The sequence below is a fragment of the Jaculus jaculus genome, chromosome 7 (assembly GCF_020740685.1).
Source record: "Jaculus jaculus isolate mJacJac1 chromosome 7, mJacJac1.mat.Y.cur, whole genome shotgun sequence".
NCBI lineage: Eukaryota > Metazoa > Chordata > Mammalia > Rodentia > Dipodidae > Jaculus > Jaculus jaculus.
Genome location: NC_059108.1, coordinates 93,266,871 through 93,288,082, shown reverse-complemented (window position 1 = coordinate 93,288,082; position 21,212 = coordinate 93,266,871).

Genomic DNA, 21,212 nt, shown 5'->3' with positions numbered 1-21,212 from the left:
TACCTTAAGTAGGTCAACACTTTTATCTTCCTTTACATATTCCTATCCTGTAGTATATCTGTCTATTATTAGGTTTTTGGCTATTATTTTTGTAGCAGAGTTCATAATGTAATTCCCAAAGAAAAATGATTAATAATCCATAGTGGAACATTTTGTAGTAATGTTTATTGGCATTTGTTGAAAGGTACACTAACTGCCATTAGAGAATGAAATGCATATATTCTTCTACTTTGGAAAAAAAAGGAGGGTTATATTTAAATGCTAACCAGCATAGCAGTCATATAAAGATGGTCATGATTTTGAAAATTGGCAAAGAAAAACTTATATTGATTTTGTGGATTATTTTCATATAGTGACATTAAGATTGCATACACACATTGATTTACTATGCAGAACTGCCACAAAGCCTGAAAGGGCAATGCCTGGCTGAAGTGATTGGCATGAACAAAGTTTAATGCCAGTTTCTTTATAGGCACAAGATGATTTTCCATTAATATTTCAAAAGAATAAGTTGTAAAATTCCACTTGGCTAAAAAAAAAAAAGATTTTTCTCTTTCTGCTCAAAATAATTCTCTATGCACAAATTAATGATGTCATAATGTCAGTTTCCATTAGTAACCCTAGGGGATTCTTGTTTTATTTTCTCTAAAAAGAAAATCAAAGCCTCTTTTACATTTGGGGGCTTTGTAAGATTTTTATCATGAGTCTCATAGAAAACTATGAACCATATAACAAGACGGTAATAGATATTTGCTTAACTAAACAATATGGAGGAAACATGAAGCATAGGCATAGTTTGGAGATGACACCAGGCTGTGGCTTTAGTCTGTGGATGGACCTACAGAGGTGAAACTCAAAGGCAGTTCTTATTTTTAGCTTGAAAAAATATGTATGCAAAGCTTAAGATATATGTGATTCAGGAAGACTGTGAAGGACTACTAAAGAGAAAATCGCTCTGCTATGGTCGTCCCAAAATTTGTTTTTACTCAAACCTTTGTTTAACATCCAGCCAAATATGTGCAAGAGAAACTTAATGTAGCTTGTTGATAAAGAATGATGGGTTGATACTCCAACATCAAATATACAGTTAAACTGATTCTGAGGGTTGGATAGAAGCTGAGTAGTTGTTCACACAACTGAAAATACCCCATACTGTTTACAGGACTACATCAGCATATCTCAGTGATGCAATACTTATAGCTGTGTCATAGTCAGAGACAGAACAGGTGTAACATTTCATTACATAATTAAATTCAACAATTTTATTAAATATTAAATATCTTAGTAATTTTTCCAGAACATGAAATAAAAGCACATGTAACCAAGAAATATGCAGTCCCTAAAATAGTTTGAAAGAAAATAGAGCCATTCTGCAGTTGGCTGATCATTGGAGGTTATTCCTTGCTTTAACTTAGCTCATAAATACTATGTCTGTTGGCAGCTTTATCTAATGCTTAAATCTCAAAAAAGATCATAGAGTAGGCAATGTAACAGAGGACTATGTCAATTGAAATAAACTTTAAAACCAACATAAATCAACTAAAAACTTGTAATATACTGATCTTTGGAAAAGTCCCAAACAGCACATAAATAAGAAAGGATAGTATCCAGCATAATTTTAGTGAAAATTAAGTCTCCTCATGCAAAATAATGAAATTGCATCTCATATAGTATATATAGTAAATCAGCTGTAATGGATTAAAGACTTAAAAAAGGAGTCATTAAAATCTTATAAATTACTGGAGAGATGGCTTCGTCATTAAGATGCTTGACTGAAAAGCCAAAGGGCCCATGTAAGCCAGAAGGACAAGGTGGTGCATTGGTCTGAAGTTCATTTTCACTGGCTAGAGGTCTTGGTGTGCCCATTTCTTTATATATATATATACTTTTTTTTTTTCTCTCTCTCAAATAAACAAATAAAGACAATGTCTTAAAGAGAGAGAGTTATAGGAAAGGAGCATGTTCAAATATATCATGTACGTGTGTAAAAATTTCTCAAGTAAAATTTACAAAAAGAAAATATATGAGGAGATGTCTAATTTGAATCAAATTATCATAAGAACCAGATGTTTCCTGCTGATAGAAATACTATATGGATTTTTAAGATTATTTAGTTGAGTTGTAGTTTAATTTAATGTAGTTTAATTTGATATATTACAATCTGATTTTTAGAAGCAATCATTCAGTTGTGGAGTATCTTAAGAGATGTCTGAGAGTTATTCAAATTTAATGATGCAGTACCTATTTATGGTTAACAACATAACTTTCTGACATTGTAGCAGGTTGTTTGTATTGAAAGCAAAAATATTGCATTACTTTACAAGGTATCTCATAAGTTACATTTTTTATTATATTAGCTATTTTATATTTACTAACAAGTAGTATTACATCACATTAAAATATCATCTTTATTACATAAAACAGCTTAATTTCTTTACCTGAAAAATCTATGCATTACTTCTGGATTTGTTAATCATGTTTCAACATCCTAAAGCAGCATATTTAAACAAACCATAGTCAACTATTGAGTGATATTATGGTTTTGTCTTTGAATCAGTTTCCAGGGGAATTGCCCACCATGGAGGGAAAGTATGGGGAGCAGACAGTCTCATCACATCTTAATATCAGCAGGTAGGGCATAGACAGCAAACAACACTTGGAGCAGGGCTGTAACACCTCTAGGCCCAACTTAGTGACAGGGTTCCACATGCAAGATTCCACCTCCTAAAGGATCCGCAACAGGTCCAGCAATTGGGAATTAAGTATACAACAAATGCAGGAGCCTATGGGGAACATGGTACATTTAAACCATAAAAGTCCTTGACTGCACTGATGTGGGTACTGCACTTTGAAAGTTTGCTTTACTGTGATACCTCATTAGCATTGTCCAGATATAAGATCACTTAAAAAAAAATATCTGGTATATCTATAATGGCCTCTCTGGAAGGAATTGGGGAGTAGTGAATATTGTGACTGGCACCATTCCATGGACAAGTGTCCCAGAATAAATGCAAAAGAAGCAGTGAGCAGAGGGCCAGCATTCATCTTTCTTTGTTACCTGTCAGCAAGATGCAGTGAAACCAGCTGTTACATGCATCTGCTGATGTGAGTCCCCACATGATGGGCTCTATTATGAAATTACTAGCCAAAAATCCCCTTTGTTCTTCAAGCTACTTTTACTGGGTATTTTACCATAATAGTAATAAATAAATAAATAATATAGAAAATTGGTACTGAGAAGTAAAATCATAACTGGGATTAACCTGGCCATGTGGTTTGTGGACTTTTGGAAATGATTTGTAGGAGACCTATGGGAGACTTTGAACCTTTGAATCAGAAAATTTCTATGACACAATAATAAGAGCTGAATCAGCCATTTTGGTGGGAGTTTGGAAGACCTGAATGCGAGAGGAACTTGGGCAATGGATGCCCAAGTCATGAGGTTTCAGAGAGGAATAAGGACTCTATTGAGAACTGAGATTCTTGTTATATTCTTACAAAGAATCTGTCCTTCTTCTGTCTGGCTTCTGAAAAGTTGAACAAGACAAAACTTAAAACTCAGGAATAAATTTGTTTTGCAAAGGAAATCTAAGACAAGATAACATTCAGGCTGTGGAATGACTACTGCTCACTTCTATTACACACACCTACACTGACAGAGTGTGTCAGGTAGAAAAAAGTACAGACTGACAAGGAAAAGAAAAGGGAAAAGTTCAACATTGTAAATAAGGTTGGTGCTGTGGAAGCAGCTTTTACTGTTAATGTGATTTGACCATTAAAGAGGAAGTTCCACCTCTGCATTGTGAAACCAGGAAAAGGGTTGAATCCCAGGTAATTACATCATAAGTCTCATTGCCTTGAATGAATAGGCACGATTTAGTACAGAATGAGTGTTGCTGGTTTTCTATCTTTTTTTTTTTAATTAAGAAGATACTTTTATTACATCATGTGCTAGCAGCATATTTTCCCTCCTGCCCTCCCTATTCCTCAGGGCCCTTTTCAGTGGGGTTGGTGATATTCCTCATGGGGTTGTGGGTTGTGCATTGTGGGAGCAGCAGTCAGTTATTTGAGAGAATTGAGTCTTTGGGCATGACATCCCCAACCTGTGACTCTTAGAGTCTGTCTGGCCTCTCTTCATCAAAATTCCCTGAGCCTTGGTGGATGTGTTGAAAGTCTACTTCAGTGATGAGCTCTTAGGAGATTCTGGATTTACGCTTTGGTATGTGTTGAGTATCTTCAGCATCTGTCTCCTTCATCTTGGTGCTCCTTGTCAGACTCACCATGGAAAAAGCACTCTTTCTCATCTCCCCAATTCCTCTGTGGTTTCATCTGGGCCATGGCTGAAATGGGAGGGGTGGTTTATATCCATGGGTCTTGCGACCTTCTGAAAAAGAAAATCAATTCTCCAATGAAGAATTATGCCAGCATAGGTTAAATTAGATACATATTAGTAATTTAGGGAGAGTTTGGTGGATGTAGCCCCTTGTTTAGCTGAAGAGTAGTGAAATCTTGACATTGGAGAACATAATATTCAACTCCACTGGAGTCTGACCTGGTTTCCAGTTCCAGATATGGATTAAATTCCACTGAGCTGATCTCTTAGCCAATCAAAGCCATTGGTTACCCACCAAAGCTGCGTGCCACCATTGCACTGATGTGTACCTTTTACCATGCTGGTTGCTTATGAGTAGTTTAGACCCCTGCTTGCTCACACCATTGTTGGAAACGTTCCTCTACTAACTCATGTACTGCTTTTCAGCATTAGATGGGCTGTCTGGAGACCGTCACTTCTGAATTCTAGCTGGGTCTCCATGTGTTCTGTGTCCACAGCATGTGGTATCTTTAACAATAGGACAAGTGGGTAATCAAGTCTTGTTTTGGGAACCTCATATGTCTTTTTGATTAACAGTTCAATGTGGTTAGAACTGATTTCTGGTACTGGCAGTAATAGGTAAGAATCAAAAATTTTAAGATTACACTTCATCACAACATGTCCAGGAATTCTTCTTCTTCTTTTCAGATGATCCCCATATAATCACATATAATCGTGCTGAGGATATAATCTTTTACACTACCTAAAAGACTGTCTCCTAAAAAGAGAAATGTTTCTATGGTACCCATTCATTTGGGGGTTAATTTTTGTTTATTTCTCACCAACCTTATCTCTCCCTCCCCCTTCCCATCCCCCTCCACCTAAGTCCTTCTATCCCTCTTGTCTGGGCCACAACTTGCCTCTCTGGTATACCAGCAACTCAAGGGGATCCAGGTTAGGAACTGTAGATGAGTGAGAACATGTGGCATTTGTCTTTCTGTGATTGTATGTTCACTGAGAATGATCTGTTCTCAGTACATCATTTTTTTTTCTTATTGCAAAGTAGAATTTCTTTATACCATAACATGCTTATCCATTTGTCCAGTGATGGACATGTGGGTTGATTCCAGTTCTTAGCTATGATGAATTGAGCAGCTATAAACATGGTTCAATAAATATCTCTGTAATGAAGCATGGGACATTTAGAGTAAATGCCCAGTAAAGGAATAACTGGGTCTGTTAGTATTTCTATATTTATCTTTTTCAGACATCTTCATATTGATTTCCCTAGTAGTTGTACAAGTTTATGTTGTCACCAACAGCAAATGAAAGTTCCTCTTTCCCCATATTTTCACCAGTATTGTCATCATTTGATTTTTTAATGATTGCCATCCTGACTGGAGTGAGATGGAATATCATAGCTAGGGATGTTGAACATTTACTTAAATGTATGTTAGCCATTTACATTTCTTCCCATGAGGATGTCCTAGTCAGGTCTCTAGCCCCATTTTTTTTTAGGGTTTTTTTTAATTGTTTAGTTCTTTTAGTTTGTTTTGGATTCTAGATAGTAGGCCTCTGACAGTGATACATCTGGTGAAATATTTATCCCATTCTGTAGGAAATCTATTGGCTCTGCTTATGTTATGTTTGTCTATGCAAAAGATTTTTAGTTACATGGCATCCCATTGGCTGAGTGATTGGTTAATTTCCTGGGCTACTGGGGTATTGGTAAGGAAGTCCTTCCCCACTCCAATATTATGGAGGGTTCCTTCTATTTTTTTCTTCCAGTACAAGAAGAGTTTCAGGTCTTATATTGAGGTCTTTAATCCATTTAGTGATAATTTTTGTGTATGGTGAGATGAGTATATCTAGCTTTATTTTTCTACATATTACCATCCAATTTGTCCATCATCATTTTTTGACAATGCTGTCTTTTTTCCAGTCTACATTTTTGGCACCTATATCAAAGATCAAATAGCTATAGTTACATGTTTTAACATTTGATTTCTTCAACTCTGCTCCATTGGTCTATATTTCTGTTTTCATGCTAGTGTGATGCTGTTTTTGTTATTATGGCTTTCTAGTATAGCTTTATATCACATATGGTGATACCTACAGAGGTGTTTCTTTTATTCAGGATATGTTTAGATATCTGAGGGCTGCTTACATGCCATATGAATTTTGAGAACATTTTTTTTTTCTATCTCTCTGAAGAATAATGCTGATATTTTGTTGGTATTGCATTAAATCTGTATATAGCTTTTGGTAGAACTGCCATTTTCACAATATCAATTCTATCTATCCAGGAGCATGGAAGTCATAACTTCTTAAGTTCTCCTCAATTTCTTTCTTGAGTATGTTATGTTTTAATTGTATAGATTTTCACATCCTCAGTTAATGTTATCCTCCAAGGTATTTGGATTTTGTTGTTGTTGTTGTTACTGTGGAAAATGGGACAGCCTTGTTCATTTGTGTTTCTGTATATTTGTCCTTTGCATGTAGGAAAGCCACTGATTTTTATATGTGGACTTTGCATCCTGGCATTTTACTCAAAGGATTAATCACCTTTAGAAGTTTTGAGATGGAGACTTTTTGGATCACTTATATATAGGATCAAGTAATCTGCAAATAGCAGTAACTTGACTTCTTCCTTTCCAATTTGCATCCCCTTTATGTCTTTTTCCTGTCCTACTACTTGTTCTAGGACTTCTAGTACTATGTTAAAGAGGAGAGGTGAGAGTGGCCACCTATGTCTTGTTCCTGTATCTTAATGGGAACTCCTTGAGTCTTTCTCCATCAAGTATTATATGGGCTTTAGGTTCTTTATATATAGTCTTTTTTTTGTTTAGTGTTTTTTTATTTTTGTTTGTATTAGTTTTCTATTCAGCAAATACAGGCAGTTTGGTACCATTATTAGGCTCATCCTTGACCTACCCCCTCCCCAGTGGCCCCTCCTTGTTGATGTATATGGGTCATGCATTGTGGAGTTAGCCCACAGTTATTGGTACAATAAATGTCTCTGCATATCATGCTCCAACATGTGGCTCTGACATTCTTTCCGCCCCCTCTTCTGCAAAATTTCTCTGAGCCATGTTGGGTTCATTTATATATAGTCTTTATTCTGTTGAGATATAAAATGTCCCTTCCCATTCTTTCCAAGATTTTGGTCATGACATGATGTGTTATTTTCTCAAAGGCCTTCTCAGCATCTATTGAATGATCATGTGATTCTAGTGATTAAGTTTATTTATGTGGTATATTCTGTTGATTGATTTCCATATGGTGAACCATCCCTGTATTCCTGGAATGAAGCCTACTTGATCAAGGTGGATTATACTTTCTATGTGCTGTTGAATTCGGTTTGTGAGGATTTTGTTCTGGATCTTGGCATCTAAGTTCATTAGTGTTATAGGCCTATAGTTTTCCTTTCTTGTTGTATCTCATTCTGGTTTGGGTAATAGAGGGATGATAGCTTCATAAAAGAGTTGGGAAGGATTTCCTGTTCTCTTATTATATGAAATACTTTAAGAAGAATTTGTTTCAGTTCTTTAGTAAATGTCTGATAGAATTTGGCTGAGAAGCCATCTAGTCCTGGGCTTCTCTTTTTGGCAAGTTTTTTTTTAATTATATCTTCAATAAATGTTATAGGTTTGTTAATAGATTAATCTGCTCTGGCTTTAGTTTTGGTCGGTGGTATGTGTCTAAGAATTCATCCATTTCTTCCAGATTATCCAATTTTGTGGAGTAGAGGTTTTGAAGCATGCTCTGATAATTCTTTCAATTTCATTGATGTCTTTTGTGACCTCTCTTTTTCATTTCTGATTTTGTTATTTTGAGACTTCTCTTTTATTTGGCTTGATAAAATTGGTCAGGGGTTTATCAATATTGTTTATTTTCTTGAAGAACCAACTCTTTGTTTCATTAAGTTGCTTAATTGTTTTCTTGGTTTCTAATTCATTGATTTCTGCTCTGATCATGATTATTTCTTTCTGTCTGGAACTCTTAGGGTTGAATTCTTCTTGTTTTTCCAATGCCTTTAGGTGAATGGTTAGATTATTTAATTTGGAATCTCTCTGTCTTTGCTATGAAGGCTTTTGTGTTATGAATTTTCCCTTAGGGCTGCCTCCATTGTGTCCCATAAATTTTGCTAAGTGGTATTCTTATTGTCATTCAGTTCTAGAAACATTACAATTTTTTTTTTTGATTTCTTCTACTACCCATTTATTGTTTAAAAGTGTGTTGTTTAGTCTCCAGGAGCTGGTAGAATTCCTAGAGTATCTATTGTTAGCTTCTAGTTTTACAGTATTGTGATCTGACATGATGTAAGAACTTAAAATTGTTTAGAGTTTTAACTGAATTTATGGAGGCAGGCTTTATGTTCTAATATATGATCTATTTTGGAGGCTCCATGGGCTGCTGAGAAGAATGTGTTTCCTGTAGAATTCTGGTTGAATGTTCTGTAGATGTATATTAGATCTAGTTGATCTGTGGTGTTGTTGAGCTCTCTTACTTCCCTATTGATTTTCTTCTTGGATGATCTGTCTCTTGCTAGTGGATTATTGAAGACCCCAATTATGATGGTGTTGGTGTTTATTTCTGTTTTGTCAAGAAATTTTTGTTTTATAAAATGAGGTGCTCTTGTGTTTGCTGCACATAAATGTATGACTGTGATATCCTCTTGCTGGACCATTCTCTTGAAGAGTAAGAAATGGCTTTATTTGTCCTCTTTGATTACTTCTGGTATGTAGTCTATTTGATCAGATATTAACATAGCAATACCTGCTTATTTCTTATCGCCCTCCTTTAACTCTGAGAAGGTATCTGTCTTTAGTGGTGAAGTGGATTTCCTGAAGACAGCAAATTTATGGGTCAATTTTGCTGATCCACCATGTTAATTTGTGTCTTTTAATGGGTGAATTAATATCATTAACATAACAGTGAGGTTTGATTTATTCTTTGTCATGTTGGGTGCTTAGGGGTTTGGTGTTTTCCTGGGCTTTGTACTTTTTAGATTGTACTAGTTTGGGTTATTTTGATCTTGTTCTTGCAGTCCTGAGATTTTTTTTTTTTTTTTTTGACTATTCTGTGTTAAGTATTCCCTGGAATACTTACTCTATAAGTTTGGCTTAGTGTTCATATAATCATGGAAAGTTTTTTTCTTTTTTCATGTAGTATGAGAAATACTTTCACTGGGTATATTAGTTTGGATTGGAAGTCATAATTCTTTAGACTTTGAAGTATTCCAGTCCAGGCCCCATCTGGGTTTCAGGGTATCCATTGAGAAATCTGAAGTAATTCTGGTGGGGGGGTTGCTTTGTATGTAATATTTTGGTTCCCTCTTGCTGCTTTTAGCACTCTCTTTGTTTACATTGTTTAGAGTTTTAAGGATTATGTGACTTGTAGAGTTTCTCCTTTGGTCCAGTCTGTTTGGGGTTCTGTTAGATTATTATATCTTAATGGGAGTCTTTTGAGAGGGCAAGAAAGTTTGCTTCAATAATTTTGTTAAATAAGTTCTCCATGCCTTTGTTATGGATCTCTTCCCATCTGGTATACCCCATGATTTGAATGTCAGGTTGTTTTAGGGTATCCCACAGTTCCCTCGTTTTTTGAACTTATTGAAGTTGTCAGACTCTGAAGTATTTTTTCAGTTTTGTCTTCCAGCTCTTACGTTCTGTCCTTTTCACACTTAACTCTGTTCTGGAAGGCTTCTAGAAATGTTTTCACTAGCTTAATTTTGTTTGTATTATGTATCACTTTTATCTGTATAGTATCCATCCCTTTATTGCTTTCCAATTTCAGGCCATGTTTTGAATATTCTTAATGCCTCTTGGAATTCATTCTTGTGTTCACTAATGCTAATGTCTTTGTTAAACTGGACCAGCTGGTTGTTTAGCTCCTCTTTTGTTTTATCTTTTTTTTTTTTTTTTTAGTTCACTTAACTCTCTTTTGAGGTCTCTTCTGTGTTTTCTATTTGTTCAAGTCTGGTGAAGATAGCTATGTGGTTTTATTTATGTGACTACTGGTATTTGGTGTTTTTCTGAGTTCTGCCATTTGCTTGGCCAGGGTCACACATCTTATGTCTTCATTTTGAGGGTCTTTTCCTGTTGTCTCTATATTTTCATTGGAGATTTCCATTTTGGGACTAGGCAACCTTGTTGTAGCTCCCTCCTTTTGATGTTTCATGGTGGTTTTGTTGGATTGTGGTCTGCCCATCACTGTGTGTCTTATTTAATTAAGGAGGAAACAAGTTGCATTATCTTCAGTGAGTGTTCAATTATATGTTTGACTATGGTAGGCAAATGGTGACTTTGTGCTTTGGGATGAGCTGTTTGTGAAAGGCAAAAGTGTAGCAGTTCCTCTGTGCTGGTGCTTACTATCAAAGTTGGGATTTAAGGTTTGGGATTCCTTTTGGGCTGTTTTATTTTTATTTATTTATTTTTTTAAAAAAATTAATTAGTTTTGTATTTAGCAAATACAGTCAGGTACCATTATTAGGATCATCTGTGACTTACTCCCCTCACCTTGGCCCCTCCTTGTTGAGGTATATGGGTCATGCATTCTGGAGTTAGCCCACAGTTATGGGTAGGAAAATGTCTCTGCATAGCATGACCCAACATGTGGCTCTGACATTCTTTCCACCCCTCTTCTGCAAAATGTCCGTGAGCCATGTTGGCTTCATTTTTGGTCTGTTTCAGTGATGAGGTGTTGGGGAACTCTGGGTCTCTGGAAATCTGATTTGGTAGGACTTGATTTTTATCTGTGTTGATCTCCTTCACCCTTGTGCTGGTACCCAGTTCACCAGGAAAAACAGCACCATTTTGGGCTGGTTTTAGCTATGCCTTTCCTGTAGCATTTTTTCCTGCTCTCCTACTGGTCCAGATGAGTGCTGAGGCAGTGGAGGGTGCCTCTGGGGGAGCCAAAAAGAGCTGAACCTGTGTGTGGGATGAGATAGAAAAGCGCAAAAGCAGTGCCCAGGGTGGAGGGAGGGAGGTCGTGCGTGTGTTTTAAGATGCAGTGGGCAGGGCCCAGAAACAGGAAGGCATTGTCGTGACCACCTCGACCAGCAAGAATGATGTGACCCAAGAGCTCTTTAAGCAGTTTATTCAGGAACCTTGAACAATCTTCTGACCCCAGGGAGAGCCAACCCACAAGCTAAGTAGTCCTGCGCTAGCCAACCCTAGTGAGCCACGTGGCCCATGCAGATAGGTACACAATTAAGAAAGCAGAATTAGTTAAGCAGCCTCAGCCAAATAAGGACTTGTTTATCCCAGAGAGCGCTCGCTATTGGGCTAGCGGAAGGCCGAAGCCGACGCCATCTTTATGGCGCGGCACATAGCAGCTCTCCACAGTTCTCCCTTTTTGTTTTAAACGAAACAGGTGAGAGTAGAGGTCTGAGCTCTGTAGTGAAATCCAGTACTGATTTTTCCAGAGGCGGGAGTAAGGATGGATATTATGGGGAAAGGACGGTACTAACCCGCTTTCTCTCAGACATGCTCTCCTCTAGGCTGCTAACTGCAGGCGGCATACCTAGAGTGCAGTGCTTTGCCTCGCAACCTGAACGTGCTGAGTATTCTAGCTCTTCATGACAGCAAGCCATGCATAAGGGGACTGTCCTGCCTCAATGGCTGTAAAGGCCTGAATAATCGTAGCTGCATTCCTTTGCTGTGTGAGCCTCATCTTGCACAGACACCACAGGCCTACCAAGAAGGCCAACACCAGGAGACCAGCCATCGCTCCCAATAGCACCATGACAAATGGGAGCCCACCTAGGCTGAGGGGGAACATCCATGCCATCTCCATAACTCTGAGGCCATCGACCACTAATCCAGGAGGCATTAACTGAAAATTGGCCTGGGCTCCAAGGGGCTTCCGTCCAGGCAGCAGACTGATTATAAAGCATCACACATGGGCTTATTTGACTAATATTACTTACCAGCAAAAGGCACAAACTTCCCACTAGTGGTACACTAACATTGCCTTCAATGGGACTAATTTCCCCATCCAAGGGCAAATAGGAGAGATCTAAACTTTTATTGCTAGCAAAAAAGCGAGGGAAAACTTGGGCATTATATTGAACCGGAAGAGGCTTTGGAAACACCAAAAGATCCCCCATTGAGGTTCCGCCTGAATCAGACTCCACCTCAGGCCTATCAGCATCTATAGCAGAAGGATCTTCATGTTGGACTTTTCTGGTCAGTCTCTCGGGCACCCACACAGGATCCTGATGATCCTGAGGAAAAACACAAACAGACCCTCTCGTCCATGTCAATACAGGATCAGGGCCATGCCACGTTCCCGTGAGCACATCTTTCCATTTAACATATCCTTTCAGGGATCCACCTTGACATTGATGACGATCTGCCACGGAAAGGCCATCCACATCCAACTTTAAAAAATTAAGAGTAAAAAGAGCTAGAGATATTCTTTCCTTGGGGGTGCAGCCTTGGCCTATCCAAATTTAAAAAATTAAGAGTAAAAAGAGCTAGAGATATTCTTTCCTTGGGAGTGCAGCCTTGGCCTATTCCCCCTTTTTGTTTTTGTAAGCATTCTTTTAATGAGCACATTCCACAATTCCTTGTCCTTGAGGATTATAGGGTAATCCATGATTAAGCTGTACCTACATCTGTTTGCAGAAGGAGGTAAAAGTCTGAGCCGTGTAGGCTGGTCCATTATCTGTTTTTAGTTGTTGCGGCTTCTCCCATGCCGCTCAGGCTCCCAAGCAATGTTCTATGACATTGCGAGCTTTTTCTCCACTCAAGGGGGTAGCATAAATGACACCTGAACAGGTGTCCACAGAAACATGAACATATCTTAAAGTTCCAAATTCTGAAATATGTGTTACATCCATCTGCCAGATCTTAAGCAGCATCAACCCTCTAGGATTTGCCCCTACACTGGGAGGATGATGGTGAATCACACATTGAGGGCAATCTAGAACTACCTGTCTGGCATTTGCTCGAGACAGATGAAATTTCATTTGTAAGGTCTTAGCGTTGACATGGAAAGTCTGATGAAATTGTTTGGCTTGATCTAAAGACGAACTCAAAAATATACATTCCATTCTGGTCCACTGGTCTACAACATCATTTCCTTTACTTAATGGTCCAGGCAATCCTGTATGCGCTCTAATATGTTGAATATAAAAGCAATGTTTTCTATGCCAAATCAAATTTTGTAACTCTTGTAATAAGGCATATACAGTACTGTTATTCTTTATAGGGCCTGCTATTTCTAAAATTTTTACTGCATTAACTACATATGCTGAATCTGAAATCAAATTAAATGCAAATTGACAATTTTTAAACACTTCTAACACGATTTTCAATTCCACAATTTGAGGAGAGCCTGGTTGAAACTGGCATAACACAGGTTCCTGCTTCTCTATCATATAAGCCCCACAACCTGTCTTTGAACCATCAGTAAATACATTTGGTGCTCCCTTAAGGGGAGATATGGAGGTGATTTTAGGAAAGATTACAGGATGTTCCTTGAAAAATGATAATAAAGGATGTTTTGGATAATGATTATCTATCACTCCATCAAAACTACACTGTAAAATTGCCCAATCATCTACAGTGCCACATAAGATCTTAATTTGATGACTAAAATAGGGCACTATAATCATGGCAGGAGCAACTCCAAAAAACACCAAACATTGTTGTGTACCATTTAAAGCTAGAGCAGCAACCGCAGTGGGATAATGTTCTATGGATTTAACTGGGGAAACTTTTGGATATATCCATAATAATGGTCCATCCTGCCATAATAAACCTGTAGGTTGACTATAGGTGGAAAATATACATAGTGTAATGGGCTTACCTTCTCGCCATGTTTGTAAAAGTTTATATCTTTGATCTGGTTCTTCATGATTGCAGGATGGCACGGTAAATGCAAACCTTTCACTATCTTGTTGACACAGAGGAATGGAGAAAAAACAATCTTTAATATCAATAACGATTATAGGCCAGGAAGCTGGCAATGATGATAACAACAGCAACCCTTGTTGTACTGGGTCCATAATCTGCATTTGCTGATTAATAGCTCTCAAATCATGCAGCAAACGTCATTTACCAGATTTCTTTTTAATCACAAATATGGGTGTATTCCATGGTGACACTGAAGGTTTTATATGTTTTAAAATTAACTGCTCTGCCACTAATTCCTTAGCAGCACTTAAATTTTCAGAGGAGGGCTGGAGAGATGGCTTAGTGGTTAAACGCTTGCCTGTGAAGCCTAAGGACCCCGGTTCGAGGCTCAGTTCCCCAGGTCCCACATTAGCCAGATGCACAAGGGGGCGCGTGCGTCTGGAGTTCGTTTGCAGAGGCTGGAAGCCCTGGTGCGCCCATTCTCTCTCTCTCCCTCTATCTGTCCTTCTCTCTGTGTCTGTCACTCTCAAATAAATAAATAAATAAAAATTAAAAAAAAAAATTTTCAGAGGAGAGTGGCCACTGAGGAACCCACACTGGCCCCTCTGTCTTCCAAGTGATGGGAATCCCTTCCTCAGCGGCCCCTATGAAAAACCCAGACCTTGCCTGGGGCTTCCCTGTTGAGTGGTAATTGGACTTTTACGTCCTTGCAGGTACTTCCCTACCCCATACCTTGGATGGTACCCCATATCCTGCATAATCTTTTGGGAAATTTCTGAGTATTCATTACTTAACTTAAAACCCATGTCTTTTAATAGGTCTCTTCCCCAAAGGGAAATAGGAAGTTCTAGCACATATGGTTGCATGACCCCAGAATGTCCCTCCTGATCTTGCCATTTTAACTGTCTTGCACTCATATCTGGAGTTTTTGCATAGCCTAGGCCTTGAAGAGTTTGAGAAGAAGCCTGTATTGGCCAATTGGATGGCCAGTCTCTTTTGGAAATAATACTTTTATCTGCCCTGGTATCCAGAAGCCCAAGAATTTCTTTGCCTTCAACCCTTAATTTTAATGTAGGTCTCTGCTCAAGATCCAGGGATAAAAATGTTAAATCATTCCCTGTGGACCCAAATCCTTTATCTCCTCTCTCTCGTAAATTAGTGGTAAAGCTTTCATGAAGGCTGGGTAAAATATATGATCTCTGGGGGAAATGGCCACAATCCCTTGAGGGGAAGACACCATGATCTTAACTACACCGGTAAAATCTGGATCAATCACGCCTGGATGAACTATCAGGCCTCGTAGGGCTGACGATGATCTTCCTAGCAACAAACCAACTGTACCCGGTGCTAGGGGTCCTTTAAAATCAGTATCCACCACCTGGACCCCCATGCGAGGAGTTAATATGAGTCTGATGGTGGCACGGAGGTCCAATCCTGCTGAGCCCGCAGTGGCTCTCCGCGGTCCCTCGGATGACAGAGGGTGGGCCATCTCTTCACTTCCTGGTTGTTGTTCTGACTCTCTACTGCCCCATATATTTGTGGGCCCTAGTGGTGTGGGCCCCGCTGTCCATTGTTTGGATGGGCTCCACCATAACCTGGACTAAGAAGTTGCCCATTAATATCCTTCACAGATCTGCATTCATTAGCCCAGTGGTTCCCCTTTTTACATTTCGGACATAGCCCAGGCTGCCTGGGGCGTTGGCTGTTTCCTGTACTTGGTGTATTTTCCCTCTCAGGGCATTGCCTTTTAAGGTGTCCCATCTTGCCATATCTAAAGCAAGCCTTTGAACCTCCTCTCTTGTTTTGAGACAGCTGTACCACAGCCGCTGCAAGACCAGCATTTGTCAGGGGTCCTCCTAGTTCTCTACAAACTTTCATCCAAGCCTCCAGTCCCTTGATCTTATATGGGGTAATAGCAGCTCTGCATTCTTTTGTACATTGCTCATAAACTAACTGTTTTATAAGGGGCATAGCAGCATCAGGATCCCCAAAAATCCTTCCTGCCGCTTCTACCATTCTCACCACAAAGTCAGAGAATGGCTCCATGGGTCCTTGTAAAATCTTAGTAAGATTACCACTGACTTCTCCTTTGTTTGGCAAGGATTTCCATGCCTTAATGGCAATCTGATTGACCTGTCCATAAACCTGTACAGGATATCCTGCCTGCTGGTTGGCAAACCTTCCCTGTCCTAGCAACATATCTCTGTCCCAGATGGGATTTCCATCCCTAGCATTGACAGCAGCCTGCTCTGTAGCAAATTCAATTGTAAAGGCTCTCCAATCTAAATATTGTCCTGGACACAAGCAGGCTCGGGCTAGTCCACCCCAATCATTTGGGGTCATGCAGTGCCTGTTCAAAGACTCTACTTGCGCTATGGTGAATGCAGCAGTTATGCCATATGTTCTGACTGACTCAGCTAGGGACCTGATGACCTTAAAATCAAGAGGCTCCTCATAGCGGTTACCCTGAGCATCTTGAAAAACTGGACAAGCAAGTTGTAGCTCTGATCTTACAGCTCACCACACTTCCGGGCAAAAGGAACGTCCTGAACCTCCCGAGGGAGCTGGGTTGCCCGACTCATCGTACAATGGCGGAGCAGAAGGGATCTTTTTCAGCTGTCCCGCTGTACTATTGGGCCCTGACTTTTCTTTTTCCTTCTTCTTATCCTTCAAAGAATGTTTTTCCATCCTCTCTACCAAAGCTTACAGCTCCTCATCTGTATCAGAGCAGTCTGTGTCTGTTGTTTCCCTTTCTCCTGACTTCTCTGATCTTTCTTCCTTTAACATTTCTAAAGCTGTTTGTCCTTCCTCCACTGCTCTGCAGTACCTCTGGTCCTCGAGACAGCGTCTAATCAGCTTCCAGATTGGTTTAACTCCTGCCTTTAAAGTTCCCTGATCCCAAGCGAAGTCCAGATCCCTCCCTAACTTATTTCAGCATGCGACCGTTAGGTTACCCGACATCGCAAACCGGGGGCGACAGTATCACACTCATTCAAAAATCTCTCTAGGGTACTTTTCTTAACTTTTAAATTCTTTGACAAAAGCAGCTCCTGAAGAGCCAAAAAAATTGGGTGCGAATGAGAAGCACCCATAGTTACTTTTACCTTTAACTCTGCTCACTAGTCTGCAGTGACTTTACTTTCGGTTCGCTATCACCGCGAACTCTTCTTCGCTCTCTTTTTATCTACAGAGTAGAGCACAAGTTGTCGCTTCGCTGTGATCTTTATTGTCCCACCTTACCTTAGGGAACTTACCAGCGCTGCCCTGACTGCAAAAAGTTCTGAGCCTCCTTCGAGAGAGAGGTTCCCCATACGGGCCACCACTTGTCGCGACCACCTCGACCAGCAAGAATGACGCGACCCGAGAGCTCTTCTTTAAGCAGTTTATTCAGGAACCTTGAACAATCTTCTGACCCCGGGGAGAGCCGACCCACAAGCTAAGTAGTCCTGCGCTAGCCAACCCTAGTGAGCCACATGGCCCATGCAGATAGGTCCATGATTAAGGAAGCAGAATTAGTTAAGCAGCCTCAGCCAAATAAGGACTTGTTTATCCCAGAGATCACTCGCTATCGGGCTAGTGGAACGCGGAAGCTGGCGCCATCTTTAAGGCACAGCACATTGCAGCTCTCCACAGGCATAACATTCAAAGATGCAGTGGCTGGACCAGGAGAAGAAAGCAGCATGCTCACAGGTTCAGTGGGCGGGACCAAAGGAGAGGAAGCCTAGTGATCACGGAGGTAGTTGGGGCTGAGAAGGCAGGGTATTCATAAATGCAGTTTGAGGGTAAGTGAAAAAGGTAAAGAGTGCAGGTATCTGTCACTAAGAGATGCAATTAGGGGGAAGGGAGGGCCCAGGGACCCCTCCAACAGTTGTCTTGTGGTGCGGGCTCCAGAAATCTGGGAAAATGCAAGGGCTGAGGTTTGTGCGCAGTACAGAACCTGTCCAGGTAATGGCAGCTGGGGCGGGTGGTGGTTAGGCGGGGTGTGGGCGGGAGTCTGGAGGGTTTAGTGGGTTAGCCACAAGTGTGGTAATAAAGAGATTCCCAGGTGTGCCCCTCCCTGCCAGCACAATGGAGGTCAGCTCAGGTGTACTCCAACTGGTGCCCACAAATCTTGGCTGATGTTTCCCCAAGAGCTGAAGCATGGTTAGAAGGATGCCATCTTATCAGAAATCACATACAATTGTAATTTCTAATGTAAAAATCCATTCATGAATAGTCTAAGGGCCTGACACTTGACGATGTCAATTGTCCTCATGTTTAAATGTAGAAATAACAACGATATGGAAATCACATTCATAAAATATTAGCGTTAAAATGTACATGACCGAAATGTAAGCAGACATCCCTTCCTCTTTGCAGATTCTGAGTCACATGTCAACAGTGAGCTCACTTCCCACAAAGAGAACATATATTTGTAGCAGAGGATTAAAGGCAAATAAGAGAACAGGGGGAAAAAAAGAAAACAAAACAAAACAAAACAAAAAACACCTAAGAGCCAGGAGGGAATGTGTGCATCCATGTCCTATCTGATTTCAGTTCCCAATCAGTATGGAAAATAGATTTTATAAAAATAGATCCAATCTAGCAGCAGTAAATGCCCAGTCACTTCTGTGCACTGAAATGTTTGGGATAGAGTCAGGCAAGTGTCCTATTGGGGAAGCCTCATTTTCAGGATTGAAAACATCCACTGTTAGGACATCAGTACTGCCGGCAGAGGGGTCACTCCCTCATAGGCTGGCCACATGTGCAGCAGATGAGCATGCATACACCCTCAAGCTGACTCCAGGGTTCGACTGGCAGGACCACACACTCACAGCGTAGGCTGTCCTCTTTCTTGCCCTGCAGCCCTTCCTGACTCACCTTTCTTCATTCTCTTCACAGGACTCAACTTCCTGCATGGATTTTCTCCTTTTGTTAACTTTTATTTATTTATTTTTCAGTTTTGACTTTTAATAATGTACACAACATATTTTGCTGCTCAATTGCACTCTTGGTGTCCTCTCCTTCCCATGAACACCCTTCTTTTTCTCAATTAATCCCTAATTTACTTTCAAGTCTTTTTTTTTTTTTTAACCCATTAAGTTACCTGGGAATGCTTGCATGACCATGGGTAAAAGGTACTTTATTATGTAATGGACAGCTTATGAGTGGACACCCCTCATTAATAAACCTGATTCTCCTTTTCCTGGCATTGATTAGCTGTCATTAGCTGTCTTGGGAGGAGTGGGGTTTTGCATATCCTTCCTCCCATTGATAGACCAATCCTGTGTCTTGGAAACCACAGCTACTGTGAATTTATGAGGTAGTGGCCATGTCATATGTAAAAGTCAGCATGTAGTAGTCCACTTCCCACCCTCCTGATCTTATATTCTTTTTTTTTTAACAAATCTTTTTGTTGTTGTTTATTTTACTAATTTGAGAGTGACAGACACACAGAGAAGCAGATAGATAAAGAATGGCTGAGTAAACGAGCTTACATGGGTCCTGGAGAATCGAGCCTTGAACCAGGGTCCTTAGGCTTCATAGGCAAGTGCTTAACTGCTAAGCCATCTTTCCAGCCCAATCTTATATTCTTTATGACCCATTTTTCATGAGGCTGCTCCCTTATTGTATTTGTGCTGGTATGGTTGATTGTTTAGATAGACTGTGTCAAAAGTTCCCAAAGAGGTTCTTATCCACCTATGTTCTAGGAACTTTTCTTATTGTTATGGCAGGGAACTCATGGAATCAAGGGGTGGGAGGATGGCTATGAGGATTGCATTTATTCAAGAATCAGATGTAAAACAGGAAGTGTGGCATGGCTATGAAAATGTCAAGGCCCACCCCTGAGTAATTCATTTCCTTCAGCAAGGTTCGATCTACTAAAGTTTCCACAACCTTCCCAAATAACCACCAGCTGGGGTACAAGTGGTCAAACACATGGGACTATGGGGAATACATCACATTTAAAACATAACAGAAAGCTATTTGATAATCCTATTATACCTTTCAGTTTTAGTGGGCCCTTGTTCATGGCTTGTGTCATACACATGAGCTTCTTAGCATTCTAGACCCTATTTAGATGAGGTAGAAAGGGAAACTGCGGTTGTTTGGTTTTGTTTTGAAGCCCTGATATTACTTAAGGGTGAGGTGAAGTTGGTTCTTATTCTGAATAAGACTTTATTCTGGAGAAACCTCTAGACAGATTTAAAAATTGTTATTTCACTGTTAAAGAGTTCTTGTGGGTATACCCTTGATTGAGTGATGGCTGTTCAGACACACCATTTCCCTAAGTGTGATCTAGCACATATTTGGCCTCTGGCAATTCATTCCTCCCCTTGTGTGTGTTTTCCTAAAATGATGGCTCTGGAATCTTCTTTTAGAATATTGTAACAAAGTTTTTCTGGATGTGTTTCAATACATTAATACAACAGGTTGTTCTGTGATATCAGCATTTGAGTGGATCAAATAAATTACCAGCCTTTATTGCATTCAGGTAAATTCACATCAGCAAAACAGAAGTGCACACTTCCAAAATGTTTACATGTCAGTGTTGAAGCCAAAATTCTTCAGTTATGTAAGAATGAGGAGAATTTCTTTATAAGAACATTAATTTATGCCATGAAAGTATGTGATCAGTGAAATCGTTGACATGCATTTTAGTTTTTGAAAGAATAGAAAATAAAATCAGTTAGTAGAATGAATAATAAAGCATGATAAATTTAATAATTAAATGTTTTCAACCCAATAGTGAATATGGGGATTGTGGAGATGGTTTGGCAGTTAAAAGCTTTTGCTTACAAATCCTGCTAGCATGGATTCAATTCTCCCACACCCATTCATTCCTTTTCAGTGGCATGAAGCCCTAGCACACCCATACACAAAGTGCACACACATGTGCAAATAAATAAATAACCATTTTTTGAAAAGTGAATGTTATAGGTACATTTCTAAAAGATAAAGAACAAAATATTTCTAAAGATTCACACAGAAACTTAATATCAATGCAACTTGGTGTTGCTGTACTTCCATAGTACAGTTTAAGCCATGCATAC